The sequence below is a fragment of the Stegostoma tigrinum genome, chromosome 1 (genome assembly GCF_030684315.1).
Source record: "Stegostoma tigrinum isolate sSteTig4 chromosome 1, sSteTig4.hap1, whole genome shotgun sequence".
NCBI lineage: Eukaryota > Metazoa > Chordata > Chondrichthyes > Orectolobiformes > Stegostomatidae > Stegostoma > Stegostoma tigrinum.
This window is the reverse complement of record NC_081354.1, coordinates 142,336,400-142,357,425: the sequence shown is the minus strand read 5'-3', so window position 1 is coordinate 142,357,425 and position 21,026 is coordinate 142,336,400. Positions and strand designations below refer to the sequence as shown.

The 21,026-nt window shown below is 39.5% G+C and overlaps 1 protein-coding gene across 14 annotated transcripts in view; it reads left to right on the top strand.

Annotated features, from left to right (window-relative positions):
• Positions 1-21,026, top strand: part of celf4 (CUGBP, Elav-like family member 4) — a 1,237,212-nt gene that overhangs the window by 1,193,729 nt on the left and 22,457 nt on the right. The window lies entirely within an intron of this gene.

Here is a 21,026-nt window from a genome sequence, read left to right as displayed (position 1 = left end):
GCGTTCTCACAGACTGTCTTCTGTTGTATTTGTTAACAGTCCATATTATATCCAATTTATGAGTCTAGGAATTATTTAGTACCATGCCTGTTGTACAGGTGCTATATGGGCACGTAAGAAAGTAATATGCACTTACACGTGCAATCCATGCCAGCTGTCTGCTGCAACCATATTGGTAAAGGCTTCAGTACAAGTGTCCAGGACCCACACCTGAACCAGATGTTAGGCACTTTGCATTTTCAAAGAGGAGACCCAATGTCTATTTTGCTCTGGATGCAACCAGTGCCTGTTGCATGCAAGCAGGATAACTATTTCAGCACAAGGTCTGTCCTTGTCTTCATCTTACTTTATCGACCACCACCAGTCCCTGCTGGGTATGGACCTGTTGGTTGTGAGATTCCGCTGCTCTGGTTATCAATGTTGCTTCTGCTGTCTAGTTGTGCTGCAGCTTCACCAAGTTGACACCATATCTTTTAGGGATATGTGACACTGCTTTCCTGCCTTCCTCATTGAATCAGGGCTGATTGTCTGATTTGAAGGTAAGAAGACAGATACAGTGGGTCATGAGCATACAGTTCTGCTGCTTCCTATGACCTAGAGCATCTTATAGATGCCCAAATTTGATCCATCAAGTTTGGCCCATTTAAAACAGTGAAAGTGGCGTATATCCTGGTGGAGTAGATGCTTAATGCAAAGATGAGACCTAATATCTGCAAACACTGTGTGGTAATCATCAATACTGCTGTAGACAAATGCATTTGTGGTGGACTGTCTAGTGAGGATGAGGTCTAATAGACGTTGATCATGTTGGTTTTCTTGCCACCAGCCACAGGCCCTCTGTGCTAAATATCTCCATAAGGATTTGCTTAGTGTAGTTATGACTGCTGCTACCTAGCCACGATAACTGTTGGACATCGAAGTCCCCTACCTAGAATACATTCTGTGATCTTGCTTCCTTCAATGTTTCTTCTGATTAGTATTCAACTTGGAAGACTAATGATTCTTCAACAGGAAAGAGAGGGCAGTTGGTAATGATCAGTAAAAGACATCTTTTCCCCATGTTTGGTCTGATGCCATGAGACTTCATGGAGTCAATGTTGAAGACTGCTATAACCATTCCTTCTTGGCTCCTTTATGTATTGTAACCTCTGCTGTGTCTGTACTATCTATGGACACCGCACACTCAGGGATGGCCGTTGTATGAGCATTCAATGTCAACCACCACCAACATGTGATTGAGTGGACTGCTGGTGCTATTCGCTGGCTCTGACTGGGTCAAGAGGATCTATGTGATGTAAAGTAATAGAGTAAAATCTCTCCTTCATCTAATAAGACAATCCTGTCTTAAACAAGACATGGTTTTTTTGCATAATAACAAGCAACTAGATGGTACATTGGGAAGATAGACATTGTTATTGAGAATATTGAGAGACCTAAGATAATAGGTCTGTCCCCTTAGGATCCAAGGATATTCTGCCATTCCCAACCAAAGTCCTTCTGACATCACAGTTTGAAGGAGCTTAATGCAGTCCATAGCATTAATCCTTTCAAAATTATTATTTTACATGGATCTCCCTGAGACTTATTTCCAATTTGATAGATTTAGGGAGTTTCAGTCCACACTTACCTAACATAAGCAATCAACCATTGGTAAGTTGTGAAGGAAGCATCCTGGTCTCCAGCTAAAGTTTTAGGGAACTTAACTCTGGGTCTTCCCTCAATCTCTTCTAGTCTATCTTCCATCTGAAGAAGACAGCTCCCTGATGAAGACAGCACACTGACGCTGAGCACTTGTTGATATCCCCAATTTCTATGGACTGGTAGTTTACTCAATGTCAATCACCCATTTTAATCCTTCTAGTCAATGCATAGGGACAACCACTCACAATGTCAGGATAACAGAGTCTCTATTTCCCACTGTCATCTAAAGGTTAGTTTGATTCTTTTTGCAACCAAAACTTTATTTTCATAAACAATGCATTGATAATAGAGTACGTACAGTATAATTTAGTTCTTTGACATCAGCTTATGGAACAATGATCTCGGTAATTGTTATTGTCATGTTCCCTGGCACTTCTTCATTAGAAATTGTTTATTTTTCGGGAAAGAAAATAACTGCTGTAACAGCTGTACAAAGACTCCATGCCTGGTCCCATCTACAAACTTCTCTTTAATACCAGAATGAATTATCTTTAAACTTGGAAGATTAGTTTATAGGAATGAGCACGTCATGTTGCAGTTATACAAGACATTGGTGGGGCCACTTTTAGAATATTGCAAATGATTCTGGTTGCTCTTCCAAAGGAAAGATGTTGTTAATTTTGAGAGGGTGCAGGAATGATTTACAAGGATGTTGCAAGGATTAGAGGGTTTGGGTTATGTGGAAAGGATGAATAGGCTGGAGCACTTTTCCCTGGAGCATCAAAGGGTGAGGGGTGATCTTATAGAGGTTTATACAATCATGAGGGGCACAGATAAGGTACTCAGCCAAGGTCTTTTTTCTAGGGTGGGGGAGTCTAAAATTAGAGAGCGTTAGCTTAAGGTGAGAGGGCAAAGATTTAAGAAGGACCTGAGGGGCAACTTTTTCATGCAGTGGGCGGTACAAGTATGGAACAAGCTGCCAGAGAAAGTGCTGGAGACTGGAACAATGGCAAGACTCAAAAGACATCTGTGTGGGTGTGTGAATCAGAAGGGTTTAAAGGGACAAGGGCCAAATGCTGCCAGTTAGGATCAAGTCAGATTAGGATGTTGGCGTGGATGAGTTGGACTGAAGAGTCTGTTTCTGTGCTGTGTGACTCTATGGTGGAGAGGAGTATTGACTTTGATTCTGTTCTGGACCCAATGAGATCTGTCTCACCCCATTGGAGGTCCTTCTTTTGTGGAGCACGTTGTCTCAGCTCTACAAGGCAACTGGTTCATTATCTCAAAAAAAGGACCCTTAATCTGTTGAAATTCCTTCACAGAGGAACTGTTTTCTGCTGACACAGGTAATTATCTCATAATTTCATCTGAGGGACCTTTAATTTCATGATTGTCCTTTGTGCAAGACAATTGCTCTGTTGAAACTCTGCACCAGGAAATTTTTTTATTACCAGTATCCTAGAACTTTAAACCAGGCAATTTCTTCTTGACCATGGTCTGAATCAGTGAAAATTGTTTGTTTTGTCTCTGTAGTGGGTTCTAGCATATCGTATGCATCCCATTTTCAATCTGTGTGAACAAATGTTTATTCTGAATCAGCCAGTAAAACTGTGCTGAGGGTCATAGACTTCATATTTCAACATGTTTTCAGGGTGAACATTTATATTTACTCCCTGTGGCTGCTTCACTGGGAAATCCTACATGCTCAAACTTATTTGAGGATTACTCCTTACTTGATGCTGAAGTGGGTCATAAGGCTCATCAATTTTCTCACTGTTTGCATCTTCTCATGAACTATGCTGACTTCACTTGCTTTAGTATTAATAGGAGTGGAAATAATTTCTGTCACCCCATGTTGTTTCAGATTTCCATCCTGCTGACTGTATGAAATAATGTTCTCTTACCAACGCAAGTGACCTCAATGGATTCTTTCTTCTTTTTGTGTTCTGCTATGCGCATAGAGATTTTACAAAATCTTCTACTGGGTGTCCTTTAATTGGTTGCTCAGCAACATACATTTCCTTGACATGTGGTTCCTTGACCACTTACTCTATCTCTGAGTTCTCCTTGATCAGTTGTGGCATAAATGGCTGCCTCTTGGCTAATTTTCTTTCGTACAATTACATCCATGAGTTCTCTAATGAGTGGGCAAGAACCCTATTGCCTTCATTAGACTCTGCTTCATAGTGCTGTGGTTCTAGAGCCACATATAGGCCAGAGTGGGTAAGCACAGCAGATGTTGTCTTCTAAAGGGCATCAGCGAAATAGGGAGGTTTTATGATAATCTGGTTGTTTCATTGTCATCATTATTTATAATAGCCCTTTTAATTCAAATTTCTGTAATTATCTGTGTTTAAATTCCTCAACTGTTATGTTTGGGTTTGAATTTATATCTCCTAATCGTTAACCCTGGCTCCTGAATTACTTCCGAGATAATGGGAACTGCAGATGCTGGAGAATCCAAGTTAACAAAGTGTGTAGCTGGATGAACACAGCAGGCCAAGCAGCATCTCAGGAGCACAAAAGCTGATGTTTCGGGCCTAGACCCTTCATCTAGAGCCTCTCTGATGAAGGGTCTATGCCCAAAACGTCAGCTTTTGTGCCCCTGACATGCTGCTTGGCCTGCTGTGTTCATCCAGCTACACACTTTGTTATCCTGAATTACTTGTCCAGTAAAGGATGAGATTTCTGAATACTTGGATGTACATGGTAAAATAGGGCAAAGTGAGCATGTCTTCATCAAGGGCAGGTCATGCCTGATAAATCTGACAGAATTCTTTGAGAAAGTAACAAAGCAGGTTCTAAAAAGGAGAGCCAATGGATGTTATCTACTTGGACTTCCAGAAGGCCTTTGACAAGGTGCCGCACAGGCGGCTGTTGAGTAAGACAAGGGCCCATGATGTTAGAGGCAAGGTACTAGCATGGATAGAACATTGACCGTCTGGCAGAAAGCTGAGAGTGGAGATAAAAGAGTCATTCTCAGGATGGCAGCCAGTGACAAGTGGTGTTCCACAAGGGTCAGTGTTGGGACCACAACTTTTCACTTTATACATTAATGATCAAAATGAAGGAACTGAGGGAATTCTGGCTACATTTGCAGGTGATACAAAGATAGATAGAGTGACAGGTAGTATTGAGGAGGTGGGGGAGGCTGCAGAAGGATTTAAACAGGTTGGGAGAGTGGGCAAAGAAGTGGCAGATGTAATACAATGTGGGAAAGTGTGAGGTCATGCACTTTGGTAGGATGAATAAAGGCATAGACTATTTTCTTAATGGGGCGAAAATTCTAAAATCAGAAGTGCAAAGGAACTTGGGAGTCCTAGTCCAGGATTCTCTCAAGGTAAATTTGCAGGTTTAATAAGTTGTTTGGAAGGCAAATACAATGTTGGCGTTTATTTTTATAGGTCTAGCATATAAAAGCAGGGATGTACTTCTGAAGCTTTATAAGGGTCTGATCAGGCCACATTTAGAGTATTGTGAGCAATTTTGGGCCTTAGGAAGAATGATCTGGCACTGCAGCAGGTCCAGAGGAGGTTCACAAGAATGATCCCAGGAATGAAAGGCTTAACATGTGAGGAGCGTTTAAGGACTCTGGATCTATAATTGATGGAGTTTAGAAAGATGAAGGAGATCTAATTGAAACATACAGAATACTGAAAGACCTGGATGGAGTGGATGTTGGGAAGATGCTTCCATTGGCAGCAGACACTAGGACCCAAGTGCACAGCCTTAGAGTAAGGGGAAGACCCTTTAGAATGGAGACAAGGAGAAAGTTCTTCAGCCAGAGAGTGGTGAGTCTATGGAATTCATTGCCACAGAAGGCTGTGAAGGCCAAGTCATTTGTATTTGATTGTTAAGGGGATCAAATGTTATAAGGAGAAGGTAGGAGAATGAGGTTGAGAAACTTAACAAAACATGATTGAATGGCAGAGCTGAATCGATGAGCCAAATGGCCTAATTTCTGCTCCTAGATCTTATTGTATAATATAACCACTAGCCTACAATAACCTAAGGTACCTGACATTAAGTACGAGAGTTGTCTATGAAAGGAAATTGTATTAAATGCCGACCGAACAAAAAGTCCTCTGAGATAACAAAGTGTGAAGCTGGATGAACACAGCAGGCCCAGCAGCATCTCAGGAGCACAAAAGCTGACGTTTCGGGCCTTAGCCTTTCATCAGAGAGGTCCTCTGATGTGTGTTTGCATACCTCAAGGCTCTTAAAGGAAAAGAATCACATAACTGATGTCCTTTGTTGGCTGCATTGATTAGTAAAGAGAGTATCATGAATGAGAAAAATACAGTAGAATTCTTTCTTAGTAAATTATTGTCATTATTTAATTAGTTTAAGAGCTAATGTACAATTACTGTTGCGAAGTTGGGTAGAGTAGTTATGGTTTGGGAGGCAGGAAGTTAGAATTTGGTGGGCGAAGTTGGACAAAGACCCCTGCGACAGCTGCTACCTGCCAGAGCTAATGGCCCTCGGCTCTTAAAAGAGAATTGTTGGCTTTCAGACCCTCCTCTATGTCTTAGAGAAGGCATCATCTAAATAACAACGGTACCAATGGCACAGCTAGTTAATATTCCTGACAGAAGAATCAACAGAAAAGATATTCCTGACCGAAGAATAAATGGAGAAGGCACGGGACATTCCAAAGACATGTCACCTAGCTGTAATTTCCAGAGACTACATTTTTGACTAATATGTAAGTGGGACTTGTATTTATTGGAACTGCATGCCATTAGAATCTTGTTATATTCCAGAATTGTTATTAGTAAGAAGGGTTTTTTTTGTTTTTTTTCATTAGTTTAGTTAATTTGTTCACTGTTGGAGTTAGATAAATAAATTGTTACTTCTTAATTTTAATGTGAGTGTCAGGGATTTATTTCATTTGACCACTAGAAAGTTACTGAAAAGCAGGTTACACCCCTTTCCACACTCCTTTTACTGATTATAGGGCAAGGTGCTCCTCTTTGGGTATTTCAGTTTTAGTTCTCAGAAGGGGGTATCAACCTCTGCTTTATAATAGATTGGGAGCTCGTTGTTCAGGATCTGGCCAGATTTGAATAGATTTAGGTACAAAACGTCTCAGCAGATTTAAACAGATTTGGGAATTAGTGTCCTAGATCTTTTAATAAAGCTTATGTGAGAAGTGGAAAATCTGTTTAATTTCCGCTGTTCGTTGTTGTTTAAATCAAAAGTTAGGGTCATGGCTGTTTCAGTAACTCAGAGTTTCCTGGGGGTGGAAGGAGTGATTTTGGAGATTTTACGAAAGGTGGGTAAGGCAAAGCTGTTGGAATTGGCAGGCAAGCCAATTTGTTGGGTTTGCCTTTGTGTGTGAGAAAAGGAGAAGTAATGACAGCAGTAGCTTGACATTTAAATTTGCTGGAAATGCCATCAGAATCTTTGGACATGGCTAGAACTCAATTGCAGATGAAACAACTTGAACATGACAGGGAACTGAAACAGGTTGAATTACGCTTAAGGCTAGATGAAAGAGAAAAGGAAAGAATTGCCCTATCAGAACAAAAAGAAAAGAAAAGAATCGCTCTGGCAGAAGAAAAAGAAAGAGAAGGGAAGACCCTTGCAGAAGAAAGGGAAAAAGAGAGAGAAGAAAGGGAGAAACTGAGAGACTTTGAACTTCAGAAGTTGGTATTTGACAGGAAGGTCAACATAAAACGATGGAGGTCAAGGCTGAAGGCTTAATGAGGAGGATAGTGATGATGAGCAAACCATCATAGCCAAAGGTCTGGTAGGGATTTATACAAATGTGTCCAAGTGTTACCAAAATTCAATGAAAATGATGTAGAAGCCTTTTCGTTTCCTTTGAGAAATTGGCTACATAGATGAAATAGTCAGGAACTGTGTGGGTAATGTTAACTTAGACCAAATTGGTAGGCAGGGCTAGAAAGATTTTTGCAGTGCTTTCAGAGGAGGTGTCAGGAGAATATGAAAAGTAAAAAAGGCTATTTTAAGTGCTTGTGAATTGGTACCAGAGGCATATAGACAATGGTTCAGAAATGTCAGAAAGGAACTAGGTCACACTTATATCGAGTTTGAAAGAATTAAACAGAGCAACTTCAATAGATGGATGAGAGCATTAAAGAAAGAAAAGACATATGAGGCTCTTAGAGAGGTTATTCTGCTGCAGGAGTTTAAAAACTCACTTCCAGAAGTGATAAGATATCATGTTGGGGAACAGAAAGTTCAAACAGTGAGAAGACATGCAGAGATGGTGGATGCATATGCATCAGTGCATAAATTGTAAACTAGCTTCTGCCAGCAATTTCATTCCGTGAGGGATAGGAATTGGGAAAGAGGGAGATCCTTCGATGAAAAACAAAAAGCAGATCACACTGGGAATAGTTTACTCATGTGAAAAAAGGAAACCCAAGAGCGTGGAAAAGAGGTGAAAGTCCTCAGGTGTTTCTACCACAATAAGGTGGGACACACAAAGTCACAGTGCTGGTGGTTTAAGAAAGGCACTGGGAACAAGTATGTGGTAAGAGAGGTAGACCAAGGGGATTATTTAACATAGTGAAGGAAATCCCAAGAGAAGTGAAGGAGCTGCCGGAGAGTGCACAGCCTAGGCATGAACTGGGTAGTAAAATAGCACCCAAGCTTTTCAAAGACCTCACCCGCGTGTTTGGGATTTACTCAAGTAGAACACTGGGATTAGGAAAAGAAGTTAACCTACTGAGAGATGCAGGAGCTGGTCAGTCTCTAATAGTAAGAGATGAAAATATTTGCACTTCTTCTGAAATATTGCCCGAGAGAGTGGTAATCTGCGGAATAAATGGAGAGGGGAGTAATGCTCCCCTGTGTAAGATATGGCTAGAAAGTCTAACCAAGACTGGGGAAGTGATAGTGGGAGTGGCTCTTCCAGGAAAACAGTTTGTTCTTGGAAATGACAGAACCGAATCAAAGGTGGGAGTGATGCCCATTGTAGTGGAAAAGCTAAAAGAAAACCAGGGAACTGAGGAATTAAAAGAAAAATAGCCCGGAATTCTCCCAAACTCTGTGGTGATAAGTCCCACAGCCATAAGTTAAAACAAGAGGGGAAAACAAAAGAGAAATGTGAAGGAGTTGAGGTCCAGTTAGCTGATGCCCTATTTGAGGAAATGGTAAAGGAAAATCCTTAACAGGCAGAGGATCAGGCAGAGGTGTTCAGTTCTGAAAGGCTAATGGAGATACAACAAAATGATGAGATGCAAAAGGATTTATATCATAAAGCCTACTTGGAAAAGGAATCAGAGTGTATTCCAGAATGCTATTACATTAAAGATAAAATCATAAGGTGGTGGAAATGGAGATCTAGGCAGGCTCGCTATGACGAGTAATGGGTGGAAGTTCACCAGATTGTGTTGCCGGTAGAATACAGACAGGAGGTATTGGGGGTAGCACACGGATTACCTGTAGGAGGTCATTTAGGAGTGAGGAAGACTCAGGCTAAGGTACAGAAGCATTTCTATTGGCATGGAGTATATAAAGATGCGGTTGAATTTTGCTGTACCAGTCATATGTGTCAGATGGTAAGAAAGCCACAGGCAGTAACAATACAGCACCTTTGAAGTCAATTCCCACATTTGAAGAACTTTTCACACAGGTTATGATGGATTGTGTAGGTCCCCTCCCTAAAACCAAATGTGCGAACTAGTATTTGCTAACCATAATGGATGTGCCTACCAGGTTTCTGGAGGCAATTCCATTGTGGAATGTCAATGCAAAATGTTGCTGAGGCATTGCTTGCTTTCTTTACCAATTATGAACTACCCAGGGACATTCAATCAGACCAAGGGTCCAATTTTATTGCCAAATTATTTGAGAAGGTCATGGATAGTTCAGGCATAAAAGACTTTAAATCAAGTGCGTACCATCCTGAATCCCAAGGAGCATTGGAAATGTGGCATCAGACCCGAAAGACGGTGCTAAGGGCTTATTGCCAGGATTACCCAAATGATTTGCTGTTAGAGATGCTCCAAATGAATCAACTCAGTTTACACCATTTGCGTTGATATTCGGACACGAAGTAAGAGGGCCTTTAAAATTAATTAAGGAAAAGTTGATAGTCCCGGAGTCAAAGATCTCACAGTTGGATTATGTATCTGAGATAAGAGAAAGATTAAACAGAGTAGGTGAATTAACTCGACAACATTTGAATGTGGCGCAGCACCTAATGAAACAAGAAGCAGATTAAAAAAATCTAAAATTTGGACATTTGCTGATGGGGTAAAGTGTTGGTGCTGTTACCAGTTACATGTTACATGTTACATTCCTTCAAGGTAAGGCTTAGTGGTTCCTATCAGATTGGGAAGAAGTTAACTCGGGTGAATTATCTGGTAAAGATACCAGATTGGAAAAAAGTTATCGGGTATGTCACATGAACATGCTGAAACATTACAGTGACAGGGAAAGGGAACCAGAGAAACAGGTATTAGTTACTGTCACTCAGAGTGAGGGATCAAATCCAGATGATACCGATTTTGATGTGCCTCAGAACAAATTGAATAATGAAGAACTCCCTAAGGAATGGGATAGGATGGTAAGCTATCTGTCCCAGGAACAGAGAACTGAATTGTAACATTGTTACAGTGCTACGAGGACCTATGTCAAAATAGAATGGGGAGAACTAATGCCATTGTACATGAGGTTGACATAGGGAATCCTGTTCTGATGAATAACACCCCTACAGGCTTAATCCTCTCAAAGCAGCACAGGTTCAGGAGGAAGTGGAAGAGATGCTCCAAGAAGACATCATAGAAACAAGTCAAAGCAAATGGAGTTCACCGATCATGTTGGTTCCCAAACCTGTTGATACTCAATGATTCTGCATAGATTATCAGAAGATCAACACTGTGATCAAATCTGACTCATACCCTCCCTGGAGGATTGTGTGGAAAAAAAATCGGACAAACCACTTACATCATAAAGCTGGACTTAATTTGCGGTTACTGGCAAGAACCTTTGTTGGAGAGAGCAAAGGAAGTTATTGCCTTTGTAACCCCAAATGAGCTGTATCAATTTAAAGTAATGCCTTTTAGAATGAAAAACACACCAGCCACTCGTCAAAGGCTTATAGGCAGAGTTGTTGCAGAATTGACTAATTGTGCCATCTATATAGATGGCTTAGTGATCTTTAGCCATTCATCAAAAGATCACATGGAGCATTTGGCAGAGCTCTTTAAGAGACTACAGAAGGCAGAGTTGGTCATAAACTTGGCAAAGACAGAATTTACAAAGGCAGATGTGATGCTCTTAGGGCATCAGATACAGACGGATGACACTGAGGAACATGAAAGGTGAAGGCTATCGAGAAATTTGCAAGACTACCCTCAAAGAAGGAAATGCTATGATTTTTAGGATTGAGTGGATTCTACAGGAAATTTGTACCAAACTTTTGTAACGTAGTATCACTGTTGATTTTTTTTTTAAAATGCAAAATTTTGGTGGACAGAACAATGCCAGGAAACATTTGAGAATTTAAAAGCAGTGTTAACCACCACACCAGTTTTAGCCACAACAAATTTCTTGAAACCCTTTAAAGTCGCCAATGACACAAGTGATGTAGATGTTGGAGCTGTGCTGTTACAGGAGGATGGTTGTGGAATTGAAAGGCCATTTGATTATTTTTCAAAAACACTAAATATCCACTAGAGAAAATATTCAACCGTTGAAAAAGAGTTATTGAGTTTGGCAATGGCCTTACAACATCTTAATGTTTACGTTGCAAACAATGCATCAGAGGTGATTGTGTAAGCCAATGACAATCTTCTGACATTTCTAGAAAGATTTAAGGACAAGAACACCAAATTATTTCATTGGAGTGTTATGTTACAACCATTCATTTTACCAATTATACAAGTTGTGTGTAATGAAATTATTATCGTGGATGCTTTAATGCGAGTTTAAAAGAAAAATGCGTATATAAGATAGAAATGATAGTGTTCAAAGTCATATTTAAATAGAATTAGTACAAAATGTGTAATTCTAGATTAATGAGCTATGATCTGGTAATATCATGGAGTTAAGGTTTTTAAAAGAAAGCATAAAAGAAGCCACTTTTTATAATGATGACATTTTTTCTTATGGAGGGGCAGTATTGCTAACTTGGGTAGAGAACTTGTGGATTAGGATTCAGGAAGTTAGAATTTTGTGTTTGTAAAATACTAGGTGGGAAAGCACTGCATGATCCCTTTAAAAGTTCGTATGCTTTTTCTGTGCTTAGAGATTTAAAATGGATGTCTCTTAGCAGCAGCTTGAAGGTTTACAAGTACACAGAGAGCACTCAGATTAAAACATTATTATCAAAAGGCGTCAGCAGGCCAAGCAGCAGGTTTTACCAAGACTTTTGAATTTAGCTGATCAATTTGAATCAGGTACTTAGATATCAAAGACCAATTAAATTTAAGTTTGATAGTTTTGACAACATAGAACCAGTCCGATTTTAAGAAATATTGATACGTCATCAAGGGTATAAAAAGAAGGGGTTAGTTGGACAAACATCCCAGAGCTAGCGATTGTCCATCAGAGCTAATGGCCCTCAGCTCTTGAGAGACTGATTGGCTATCACAGGCTCCTCTATGTCTTAGACAAAGCACCATCTAAATAACAACAGGACCAATGGCACAATTAGTTAACAAAGTGTGGAGCTGGATAAACACAGCAGGCCAAGCAGCATCTTAGGAGCACACAATTAGGTAATGTTCCTGACAGAGAATCAATAGAGAAGACCCAGAACATTCCAGAAGACACGTAATTTAGCTTAATTTCAGGAGACTAAGTTCTATTTTTTAAACATATAAGTGGGACTTATATTTATTGGAACAATGTACTATTAGAATCTTGCTTTATTCCAGAATCATTATTAGTTAGAAGGGATTGATTTGGTTTATTAATAGTTTAGTTAATTTGTTCACTGTTAGAGTTAGATAAATAAATTGTTACTTTTAAATTTTAAAGGGAGTGTCAGGGATTTATTTCATTTACACTAGAAGTTACTGAAAAGCAGGTTATACCCCTTTTCACACTCCTTTTCCAGATTATAGTGCGAGATGCTCCTCTTTGGGTGTTTCAGTTTTAGTTCTCAGAAAGGGCTATCAACCTCCGCTTTATAACATTACTGACCAGCAGTAAGAAAGTAATAAGCTCACTAATCCTTCAGTTCAATTAGAAATTGATGATTTCTTAACATTATATAGAACAATCTTTATATAAAACCCCTATCTTCCCATATGACCATCACCACAAATTAACTGCATACTTTAGAAGGAAGATTTGGACAGTTAGACATTTGGCAAAATGCTTAACTGCTTGATGAAAATTCATCAGTGTAGATATGAAGGACACAAAAATTAGCTTTGCAATTCTGGTAGTTTCACTGATTCACCATCAGCAGTGCTTTCACGCTTTCTCACAAAGTAATAACCAGCTGAGTAACATGCATTTTGGGCTTCATCAAGCCATTCAGCTCCAACAACACTCAAGAAGCTCAACAGCATCCAAGACATACCAGCTGCTTGATTGACACTCCATTTTAAACTTTCAGTTCCTCTACAACTGATGCACAGTGGAAAGAGTGGGCACCATTTACAAAACTTGCTCCCTCACCAGCATTTTCCCAATTGTTGACTTCTACAAGCTCGGACAGCAATATGTGCAATGGAATACAGCATCTGTTTTTATTCCTGATTTACAGCATCCATGGATCTTTTGGGGTTTTTTTACAGCAACCTGTAGGCTCCCCTCCAAGTCACATATTTGTCTGACTTGGAAATATATCACCATTTTTTCACGGTCCCTATGTCCCCATATATATATAGAAATATATTTATATATATTTATATATATGAAACCAAGACTGAAGGATGTAAGTGATCTCCTTGTGTCACTGCAGTTTGGTTCTAGACTGCTGACATGTACCTCAAGAGCCATCAGCTGTAACTGTTGTCTGAGAGCATGCCTAGGTTAGAGTTGAAACCAATTATTCATCACTATTTAGCTGTCCTAATTCACATTATGTTGATAATATCCCTCAGTAATGTTTGAAATAGAAATATCACATTGGTACAATTGTGCCTTTCTAATATTGAGCCAAGCATCAGTACTTATTCAGAACTGTGCTGAACTTATTTTTAGTTAAAGAGTGCACATAAGAAATTTAACTCAATCTTCTTCTAACCCAACACCTTAGAGGCATTGGAAGTCCTATACAAACCCTGTTTATGTCTGTAAATGTGGCTTTCGATATACCTAGAGATAGGTCGCAATGGCATAGCCCTGAGGAAATTCCGCAGCTATTATCTCCTCAAGCACTTGATATACATGACATGAAAGTATTTAAAGTTAATGGTACATGCCAGAATTGGAGAGACATTTCATTATTGAGGAACATATTCTGTGTGAATGTCATAGGAGAGTGAATCTAGTTTATGTTGGTTGTTTGTATGACACAAAGTGTCCAATATGTTACAGCAGACTGAAAGGAAAGACAAAATATCAAGAGTAGATATTTTCTTGGAATGTTACTGATGAGTGCTATTTCATTAGGTTACTGTAGCAATAGCTACACAATGAATTGGCTTATGTCACAATGCATCTGTGATAGAATTAAACATTTGACAATACTGAGGTGATATTAGCCAAATGTGACTCCTCACATTCAACTTTTCAGAGATACCAGTAAACCAACAGTGTATCCATACTTAACAATGCCAAGGAGCGCAAAAAGATGCTGTTTACAAATTGTACAAATTAAGTAGGAAAAAAGCATCATTCTCCCTCGAGATAGCAACAGCTGAAAACAATCATTTCGTAAGTGAGTATAAGTGAGTCGGGTGGTGATATTGAACATTAAATTTAGTGATTTGAGGGGAATGTAGGTTAGGTTATTTTAATTTTGGATTAGAATTATTCCATGGCACAACATCGTGGGCCGAAGGGCCTGTACTGTGCTGTACTTTTCTATGTTCTATAAAATTAAAATTGCAGTTACCTAAAACCAAAGCAATGCAGATACTGGAGAGTAAAGTAATAACAGAAAGTACTGGAGAAAACTCAGCAGGTCTGGTAGCAGCTGCAGAGCGCAAAACAGCATTAATGTGTTGAATCATATTAATCTCAAATTATCAAATCTGTCTCTCTCTCTATAACATCACTGAATGACAAGTGGCACTAGCTGGATTTTCTCTTGATGGGATAGTCATTGCCTGGTATTTGTGTGGCACAAATGTTAGTTGCCACTTTTCAGACCAAGCCTAGAAATTGTCTAGGTCTTGCTGCTTCAGTATCTGAGGTATCTTCAGTGCTGCTGAAATATGTACAATCATTGGCAAACGTCCCCACTTCTGACCTAATGTTGGATGGAAGGTCATCAATGAGGCAGCTGAAGATCGTTGAGCCTCAGACACTTTAGGGATTAAAATCAAGGAGAAGCATTGAGAGTTAATAGTCATTGCTACAGATCATTTGTTTACCAAACTGTTTGATATGAATCTCTGCTGAACTTATTTTTAGTTAAAGAATGCAGAAAGCTTTACAAAACATGAAACATTAAAAACTGGAACATATACTGTGCATATCATTGTCAAATAATGCATTATTTTTCCCAAAATCTTTGGAACTTCCCTTCAAGGGAAAAGTAATTTTTAGTCATGGGCACAGCTGTAGATCGCAAAGTGAAAAGAAGGGATGCATTTTTTTTCGATTTATTGCCATGAATGTCAATCAGAATTGTCACACTAATACAACTTGGAATTATGCCAAAGCAAATTATAATCTTTTGGACAAGCAGGGCTGCCATGAGTATTGAATTCTTCATTCAGAAGCAAATAAAAAAAATCCAATAAATTTGCAATACCCTGAGTTAAAAGCAAGCATTAAATTATTTTGTTAAATTTCTAGATAACATGGGTTGTCATGTTCTGAGCCCCATTCCTAAATCTGTTTGTGCTTGAATGCATGCACAATCCATTTCCATCAGAATAATCTAATTTTACTGAATGAGTCATATTAAAGAGCACATCTGTCAGAGGTACAATAAACCAGAGTTTTACAAATAGCATTCATTAAGTTGAAGCAAACTATAATATAGTAAGTCTGGCACCATGAGCTAGGAAAGGAATGAGCAGATGAGGGATTCTAATGATTAGAAAAAATTGTGATTGATTGAGGCCAAATTGTAATCATCTATTCACAGAACAATTGGTTACAAGATTCAGTGGTAGCTTCTCTTAATTGGTCAGTATTGTGCTCCATCCTGAGCTGAGCTACCTCTTCTGCATCCACTTTAATACCAATCATGCTTTCTTCCACCTGCAGAACATTACTCACCTATGCCTCCATCTTTATCTAGTTTAGCAGCTCCCACATCTATATTACCATCAGTTCATCTCAATCATCCAATAGCTGCAATCATCCTGCCTTACCAAATATTCTAGATTCCCATTACTCCATCTCTTTCTAAGCTTTGGTCAGCCTTGATTAATGATCTTGTGCATCCTGCTTTCAAGACATCTCAGTCTAAAGAAGCTTATACAATCATGCGTCCCTAACAGTGGATTTTACCTTGTTTCAGTTAATTTTAGCAACATCTGCAAATTTCCCAATCAAGTCTCATGTATTTAAGTTTAAATCATTAATATATACCACAAAAGCAAATGTACCCCACAGTGAGGACTATGGATAACGACTGGCAACTACAGTCCATTAACAAAAACATTTGTTGACCATTACTCTTTGTTATTTGTCACTGAGCCAATTTTGGATCTAACTCACCATGAGTCCCATATCCCATAGACTATAACTTTTCTAATCAGTTTGTCATGTGGGACTTTGACAGATGCTTTACAAAAATCCATGTAGACAGCATCCACTACATTGTTCTCATTAATCTTCCTTGTTGTTACTTCAGAAAATTCACTTAGGTCAGTATTTCCTTTACAAAGTCATGCTGACTATCCCTGATTAATCTGTGCCTTTCTAAGAAGTAATCCAATTTCTCCTTATTGATTTTGCCCTTCACCAAGGACAGACAGACTGCCTATAATTATTGGCCCTATCCCTCACACTATTTCTGAATAATGGTACAACATTGCAGACCTCCGGTCCTCCAGTGCTTTGCCTATATCTAGTGACAATTGAAAAGTTATCCTCAGAGGTTCCGCTATTACATTCCTGGCTTCCATTTAATTCGTCTGGCCCTAGTGTTTGGTCCTCAGTCATTCTTTGCAACCTAATTGGTATTTGACATCATGGACCTTGGTCCTTGACCGACAATTATCATAGAAAGAATTCAAGATGCTATGCAATAACAGCTACAAAATTTAGGACCTTTAACATCGAAATGCATTGAGGCACTTCACAGACAGTGGGTGACAGAGAACAAAAGGGGCTAATTTTAGGAGGAGTGACCAACTGTTTGGCCAAAGAGGTAGAACGATGTTTTTTTTAATCTCTTTTATTTGTTCTGGGATGTGTGACTCTGGCTAGGCCAGCATTTATGGCCCATCTCTAATTGCCTTTGAGAAGGTAGTGCTGAGCCGCCTCATGAACCGCTGCAGTCTGTATGCTGTGGATATACTCACAATGCTGCTGTGGAGGTAGTTCCAGGATTTTGACTCAGCAACAGTTAAAGAACAGTGATACACTTTCAAGCCAAAATGATGTGTTGACTGAACAGGAACTTTCAAATGGTGGATTTCCCATACAAGTGCTGCTTTGTCCTTGTAGATGGTACAGATCACCTTGTCTTGGATCACAATGTGTATCCAAGTGTTCTTTTCAGATTCAGGTAAATATAGTTAGGAGAAGACTCAACCACAGAGATTTGCTTAAGTATAAATGTTTATTAAATAGGAGTAATAATTACAGAGGTAAGAATAAATGAAAAAGAAAAGACCCCCTAAATCGCTGGCTGGCCTGAAGGCTTAGGATCATTCCTGGCACAGTTCACCATTCTGAGCTAAAGCAAAGTCCAGCGATTTGGAACGAAACTCTCTCACTCTTTCACAGTGTTACAAACAGCAGCACGAAGAAAGCAGATACAGAAGACAAGATACAGCTACAGGAAAAACAAGCTGCAGATGCCAGAGACTTTTCCCCAGGGCAGGGTTGACTGCCACGAGGGATCATAGTTTTAAGGTGTTAGGAGGAAGGTATAGAGGAGACGTCAGAGGGAGGTTCTTCACCCAGAGAGTTGTGAACGCATGGAATAGTTTACCAGTGGTAGTCGTGGAAGCGGAGTCATTAGTGACATTTAAGCGACTGCTGGACATGCACATTGACAGCAGTGAATTGAGGGGCATGTAGGTTAGGTTATTTTATTTTTGGATTAGGATTATTCCACGGCACAACATCGTGGGCCAAAGGGCATGTACTGTGCTGTACTTTTCTATGTCCTATGTTCTATGCCATCTTCGCCAGTAAGTGAATGTTAACAAGAGGTTGTAGAGTTGCTCGCCGAGCCGATGTGTTTGATAGCAGATGTTTGGTCACCCTGCTAGGTAACATTGTCGAGCATTCAACAACAAATGAGAATTCAAGTTGGAGCCCTGCAGAGTCTGTTTGGCTCAATTCCACTCTGGGCCATTTATTGACCCGGGTCTTGCCAGCTGCACTTTCAAAACTTATCAATGCACTTCTAAAGTCAATATTGCAATTTACATATTTTTCTCTTTCTGGTCCTGAACAAATTGTAATTCACAACACTCACAGCTTGCTGTTCATCTTACAAATGTCTACAATGAGCACTCCAATTTCATTTCAATGCCCACAGAAACCCGAGAGGGTGAATTTTGGCACAATTCAATTTTTAAGGTCAGTTGTCGAGAGTAATCTATTTGAAAGGAACTTGCATTCTCAAACTTGAATGAGTTTACAGGCAGTGTCCTGCAGCGTGCTGTGCCTGGTTTTGAAGTGCCTGCATTGTGAACCAATTTTACTCTGTATCAGTCATTGTACTGCAGCATAATGGATAATAACTGTCTACAAGCCTTAAAAATGAGAGGCTTGTCAATACCCTAGGTGGCCATTCTTGTTTCTCTAATTATTTTTAGCATATGATCTACAAGAAAGGCACAGCAGGGGGAAAGAATTTAAATAGAATAGTTTTGTTTTTTGAGGTGGTAAGGATAAGTAATGCTTTGTAGTGCAGAGTTTTGCTGATATGAGTCTTTATTGATTAGTGTATCAATAATATATAATAAAAAATTATTTTACACATCTATGCAATTTATTTAGATTGTTACAGCCATTTTGAGTTGTTGTTGTTTTAAAGAATGCTGAGACTAACAGGACTAGAAAAAGAAACTGACAGAACTTTTGTACGTCTAGTGTGAGTTTACCACTTCCAAATGCCATCAATTATATAATTTATTTGAATAGATTCAACATGTTTTCACTGCTTGGGATTGGGGAAATGCCTAAAATCATGTTAAACATTGGACACAGAACAGTACAGCACAGGAACAAGCCTTTCAGCTGGCCATATTTGTGACAACCACGATGCTAACCTAACCTAATCCCATCTCCCTACATGTGGTCTGTATCCCTCTGTTCTCCTCTTGTCCATGTTTCTGGCTAAATCCCTCTTAAATGTTGCTATTGTATCTGCTTCTACCACCTCCTCTGGCAGTGCGTTCGAGGCACCTACCATCCTCTGTGTAAAATCTTGCCTCACATGTCTCCTTCAAACTTTCCCCTGTTACCCTAGGATTTGACCGTTGCACCCTGGGAAAAGTACTCTATCTACCCTATCCATGCCTCTCATAATTTTTTATTTTTCTATCAGAGTGTTCCTCAGCCTCTGATGCTTTAGCAAAAACCAAGTTTGTTCAACCTTACTTACGGCTAACACACTCCAATCCAGGTGATATTCTAATAACCCTCTTTTCACCATCTCCAATACCTCCAAGCCCTTCATATAGTGTGTTGACCAGTGCCACACACGGTAATTTAAATTTGGCCTAGGTGAAGTTTTATACAGCTGGGGTATGTGATGGCCTAATGATATTATCATTGGACTGTTGATCTAAAGAGACAAGTAATGTTCTGGAGACCCAGGTTCAAATCCCAACATGGCATTGGTGGAATTTGAATTCAATGGAAGGGAAAGAATCTGGATTTAAGAGTCTAATGATGACCCAAAGTCTGTTGCCAATTGTCAGAAAACCTTATCTGTTCATTAATGTCCTGTAGGGAAGGAAACTGCCAGCCTTACCTGATCTGGCCTGCATGTGATTCCAGAATCAAAGCTGCCTGGTTGACTCTTATTGCCCTCTGGGACAGGCAATAAACACTGACTAGCCAGTAATGCCCTTTTTTTAATGAATGTAAAATAAAGTCTTGCCAATTTTTATACTGCATGCCCCAACTGACAAAGGCAAGCATACCGTTTGTCTTCTTTACCACCTTGTTACTTGTGTTGCCACTTTCAGGAAGCTATGGACTTGCACCCAAGACACTTCTGTGCATCAATGCTCCTACATTTGCCGTATATAACTGTACACATGTTATTAGAGGAGTTCCAATTAGGAGACTGAGGAAAGCGCTCTTTGCATAAACTCGGATCGCAAAGACCAAAAGCTGATACATTGCAGTTCTCTCATCCCCTTGCAGATTGGAATTCGTGTCAGGACCATTGTTCATATGAGGTCAAGTTTTGTTTTGATGGAGCACTGATAGTCTAAAGATAAGATCAACTGACTTACCACCTCAACAACACATGTGGGCCCATATTGTTGGTGGGGGCTACTGTGGTTGACGTTAGTATTTGCCTGTCACTTAATAGACACGTTCAAATATGCAAATTGGTATCCTTTAACATATGTGGGCCCCTGATTGCAATTTTAAGATGAAACTGACAGGAACTTGTTAATATCTTAATAAGCAATGGAACTGGCTCACAATGGTGTGCTTCCAATTGTGTATCCAGGGCAAGCCAACCCAATATCAGACAGCATGTATTCAGCAATCTCAGTGCAAAATCCCTGAAATCATTGCCACCTCTATCTAGCTGATACCAGCAACTGTATAGCTTCAGGACCCTGGATCAACCTCATGATGATGCCACAGAGCTGCACACATTATTGAGCACTAATAGTACACTGCACTCTCTGGAATGACACCACCAGCCTGCAATAATCTAGACAGGAAGACCCTTATGAACATGTGGACATGTATATGTGAAGAAAATGGATTACTTCTAACCTAATATAATTCAGAGTCCGGGATATCTATGATTTCCAGCTGTAGCATTAATGTATAGTAAATAGTGTTGCTTTAGAGTCAAATCCTGAAGACTGTTCATAACTTTGTTTATTCCTTGACCAGTCTATCTCTTAACTTGTAGTTTGACATGAAATCACACAATAATGGTGACTGTTATGGGA